Here is a 5,400-nt window from a genome sequence, read left to right as displayed (position 1 = left end):
GTCCGAGTCTTTGAACAAAAAAAAGTAAACTTCAAACAACTATTTTTAAAGAAAGTAACTTCGCCGAACAAATGCGGTTGCTTTGTGAGAGGGACCTGCGCATTGAGTGTGCCGAGGAGGAGAGGGGATACGAGGAGAGGAGCGGAGACAGGGTCCGTGGTGTGTGAAAAACAGATCACATAGTTGAATGAGAAAGAGAGGAGGCTTGTCTCCGAACTGGAGATGCTACTGTCACATTATCATAAAGAGGTGGAGCCTGGGTATATTCTTAGAGAGTGAGAGACACATTCACATGGAGGGAGAGAGAGAGAGAGAGAGAGAGAGGGAGGGAGAGGAGAGAGAGAGAGAGAGAGAGAGAGAGAGAGAGAGAGAGAGAGAGAGAGAGAGAGAGAGAGAGAGAGAGAGAGAGAGAGAGAGGAGAGAGAGAGAGAGAGAGAGAGAGAGAGCAAAGATTAGCCTACATAAACTTTAGATAAGCCTATTTATGGACGCCTAACGACACTTTAATATTAATGCTTCTGATGGCACTCAATCCGTCTTCTTTATAGTATTTTAAAGCTTCATGGCATCACTGTAATCGTTTGTGACTAATAGCTAGTTGTAGGCTATAACTCCATATTATCTTTAAAAAAATATGGCTTGATTACTGTAGTTATTTGTCGAGAGAGCAAATATTCTCCTCCATGTTTAAATACCAGTTAATCCACCAGAGAGACTTTAAGTCTGATTATGAGGGAGTGCTTTGGAACAAAAATACAAAAACAGAGACTTGAGAAGAATCTTGAATAAAAACGTATGAACAAAATATAAAAAATATATACATAATATAATAGTTTTCTATAATTTATGCAGAAGTGTTAAAGGTATGTCCTAAACAATATTTTAAAGGTGTGGTAAGGAATAGGCTGTACTTTATAATAACAATCCTTTTTTTTGACTGATGCAAGAGAATAAAGGAAAAGCACCTGCCAAATGAACTTATAAGTCGGCCTACATCCATATTTAATTTCATTTCATCACTACAGCTGGATAAGCGAAAAGCCTAAAGGATGTTTTGCCTTTGTTCAAGTAATTTGTGTTGCACCTCATTCCTTCCGGGTGCCATTGTTTTGTCATTATTGTAACGTTATTTGCACTCCATGCTCTGAACTAACAAAAATCTAAGTTTCAACCAAAACGATCCAGAAAGAGTCTAACCAGAGAGATGAGAGATTGCACAAAAGCTCATGAAAGAGGCAACAACCTTGTCTTGACAAATTGACCCCTTTACCTGTTCTGTTCACACACACACACACACACACACACACACACACACACACACACAGTCACACACACACACACACACACACGCTCCCATCATTTACATATGGAGCTTGCAGTCCTTTCAAAGTGGCTTTCACGGAACATTGTGCTGATAATGATCTTGGTCGAGAGGGAGAGAGAGACACAGATCTCCAGAGACCATCTCACCATAAGACAAGGGGGAAGAGGATAAAACTCTGACTGTACTCCAACTCAAAGGACTTTAACACTCTTTGCCTCCCAACCCCCCCTCTCTCTCCAATAAGCCCTCTTGTGTTTTTTAATTGGCAGAAATTAATCTTTAGGATGTAGATGGTAGATTTACATTCATTAAAAGTCAAGAGAGGAAGCCAGGCTTGATGCTAATCAAATCTGCTTAATTATGCTTAACATGAGTATCTCCAGGGGAAGAGAGAGAGAGGGGGGGAGACAGAGAGAGAGATAGCTAACTCGAACTTTTTACTTTTTGCCTTTGATAACTCCTGCTGAGTATGGCCTTTTCCCTGCCAAAAAGAAATGTCACGACTTTCTTTCTCCATCTGTAGAAAATACACAGATAAAGCCATCAGTGTTAAACAGAGCTGATTCATAAAGTCCCACCTTTAAGTGTTTAATATTGTGAAGCACTCAGTTTTAACCGAACTGAACTTTTTCGGCACCATCTGATAAAATACAGGTATTTACTATAAACACAGTTACTACAAAAGGTGGCAAGGACCTGATGAGTAATATGTTAGCCCGAAGAAACTATTTGTGATTATAACCTTAGATACTAGATTTTAAATTTTTTTAATTTTAGTTCATCCATCCACAGTCTGCTAAGCAACCACAGTGTTTTAAGAGAACTCTGCTAGCAGTAAGTTGCAGGATGCCCTGGTGGGAAGTGACTTTGTCTCACAACAGGAAGGTCACGGGTTTAATTCCTACAGCAGCTATTGTGCTTAAACTCCCATGAAATGAAACAATGAGCCGATACTTGCTGCAAAATCTCTTCAGTTACTAAAGTATAAAATTACAATGTACCATAAAGAGGAAAAGAAATAAACCAATTCATACTTAAACTGTGTCATATTAAAGGGAGAAATCCACACATATCAAGTGATGTCACTCGAGTCAGTGTCGGCTTGGACTGACGACTACAAATCTGCAGGTAAGAAAAATGTTGGGGTGTGGAGTTGGGGGTAAGTGAGACATCTGAAGCCTGATCCTCATCTCTGCTTGGGTCTTCGGCGACTCAAGGTTACATTAGCAGCTAATAACACACCTGAATCACTGACCAAACTGTCGGTATGGGTTGCATTGTGGGTAATGTAGGCACCAAGTTTTGACAAAGAAGAAGAATGCATGGAATTTTAAAAAAGACAGTAACTCTGGTTCTGCTGCATCGATTTCAATCCTTTTTTTTATTTTAACTGTCGATCTTGAGTCGGACGGAGGTAAAGGATTGCAATGCTAAACTCTTTTTAGTACTTTAATTTCCCATTCTTCAGACTCTGCAGGCCTATCTATCTTGACCTAATGGAAATTGTGTAACACGTGCACGGTAGTGGCAAAGCTCACACAATACAAAAGAGAATGACGTGAGTGTCAGAGTTGTTTTTCTTCAATCTGTCTCGAGCACCTAGGAAGATTCTCCCTTCACTATATATTAAATACATTTTTATATCCTCTTTGATTCCTATAATTGCTCCAGTAGGTGTGATTTTTGCCTTGATTCATGGTATCATATAGTCTATTAGGCCTTGTAGTCTAGTAGTTTGTTGTTTGGATGTTTTGGTAAGAAAAAGGTGACCTGTGTTTGCCACTTTCTGCGTGTTTCGATCGCAGGTAGACTTACTGATTAAATTAAAGATTCAACAGTCAGATCCCATGGGAGTCGCTCCCCTGGACCATTGTGCTTGCCAGAGATTTAAATCTGCTTTCAGACACCTTATCCTTCACTCATTTTTATTGTCTGAGACAAATAGACACAGCCTCCATTAAAAAAAAAATTAATCTAGCTCCGGTTTTTCCTGTTTTAACAGTTCATATTTATCTTTCTGTAGTGCCAACATGAGCCAAAGAAATGAAGATAACGCTCATGTTGTGTCGCTGTTTTAAAGCCAAGCTCTGGTCCTTTCCACATGTCTGTTTTGGCCAGTAAGCAGCAGAAGCATGAGGGAAATGTGTAGGTGGTTAGATCAGCCGATGAAGTGTAAATACCACTCAATCTGTTCTCATTAGAGGAGTAAAAACATACGAATCCCTTCGCCTCTATTAAAAATGCCCCAGGGTTCTGGTTAAGTGTGTGTTTTAGTGTGTGTGTGTGTGCGGTTGTGAGAGAGAGAAGGAGGGGGTGACAGAATGATGTTTTGGCATTTGTGTCTGCAGAGGGGATCTGAAATGCCACCACCATCAACGCCGCTTAATTCTCAGAAACACACTCTTAATCTGAACAGACAATCCGTTCCGACAGCCACTGTTATGGTTCAAATCAACTTGGAGTGAAGGGTGTGTGTGTGCGCGCGCTCTTGTGAGTGAGAGTGTATGTCATTGTGTTTTGCTATGTGATTAGGTGTCTGTGTGCGTGTGTGCTCATCTCTGAATGTGTGTGTATGACCAAGATATCACACATCCATTGCACATTCCCCTATGATAATGTGGATTGATTATGGATATGATAATGAGAGGCCGGCGCGGCGTCGCGACCTTCACAAGGTCTAATTGAAACAAGCGTTGGTCCTCCGAAGCACTTATCAAGTCACACAGCACATCATTAATCACGGAGAATACAAGCTGTCACTGTAACACACATGCACACACACACACTCTCTATTTTTCTGTTTTTCTAACATACACACACACACACATGCTCTCTCTCGTGTCTCTTCTCTCTTTCTCTTAAACACACACACACACAATGCAAGCTGTCACTACAATATGCCTGGCATTGTCTTCTTTTAAGCAGAGTGGACAGCTAGTCCACCCTCCATCTCTATTTTCTACAAGAAAAGTTGAAGAACAAACAGGCTGTTGCAGTAAAACGTAAAAAACAAACAAAAAAAACAAGGGAATGTTAAAAAAAACAATTCAACAAACAGGAACAGCTGTTCACTTCACCCAAACTCGCCTGAAATTGAATTAACTCAAGTTGTTTTACTACCTGCTTTTATTGGAAGACAATTTAACAACCAAATGTGATTCCAATGTCTGATTAAGGCAGCATATGGTGCCTACCTGTTAAACACAATGTGTTCAACACCAGCTTAACGCCTCAGTGAGCCACTTGAATAAACTAATAAGCCCAATATCATATTAGTCATTACATAGTCCAACACACAAAATTCCAATCTGATAAAAAAGGTGGCTTCATTATCATCATAGGGAAAACACAAGGGAGTTTGCATGCGCTGCGTCGATGCGATCACCAACTTTGCTAATTGTTATTCAATTAAGTGCTTTTGTTAATGAAATCAATTAATACTTTAAAACAAGCAGGGAGATATATGATTATTATGCATCTATGCAGAAGACAGCTAATTACAACTGTAAATCAATCAATTCTACATTAATCAGCTTGGAAAATGTCCAAAAATAACAAAGTCACTAAAAGACTTTGGAAGTTTTTGAACATATTTTGATTGCCACGCCATTATCCTGTCTAATGATTGTTAACGATCCTTTAAAGAGTTTATGATCCAATTTCCTTGCTGTGAATTTAATTGGGACCTAAATAGTATAATCTCATGGTGTTAAAGTGTGGCCTGTATATAATCAAGGGTGGTGTATCGGAGTAAGATCTAACAAGGTCATCGAGCTCCTCTCAGGGCAAATACAGTCAGTTAAGCTTCCCATTGCTGAAGGGTGAGGGCTCCGTCAGTTACAGAAATATGAATAAACTGATCAGTTCAGTGCCAGAATGCTATATAAGAATAATCTCTTTAGGATGCTCTAATTGGGTTTCAGGGTATTAAGAACATGTTCTTTTTAGTTTCATGGTAGGTTCTTTTATTTATTGTCAGATTCTTTACTTAAAAGTAAAAGCAGAATTACTGCAATGTAAAAAATAATTAATTAAGTAAAATTCCTGCCTTCCAATTTGTACTTAAAGCAGCATGA

Source organism: Echiichthys vipera (assembly GCF_963691815.1).
Source record: "Echiichthys vipera genome assembly, chromosome: 11".
Lineage (NCBI taxonomy): Eukaryota > Metazoa > Chordata > Actinopteri > Perciformes > Trachinidae > Echiichthys > Echiichthys vipera.
This window is presented reverse-complemented; position numbering follows the sequence as displayed.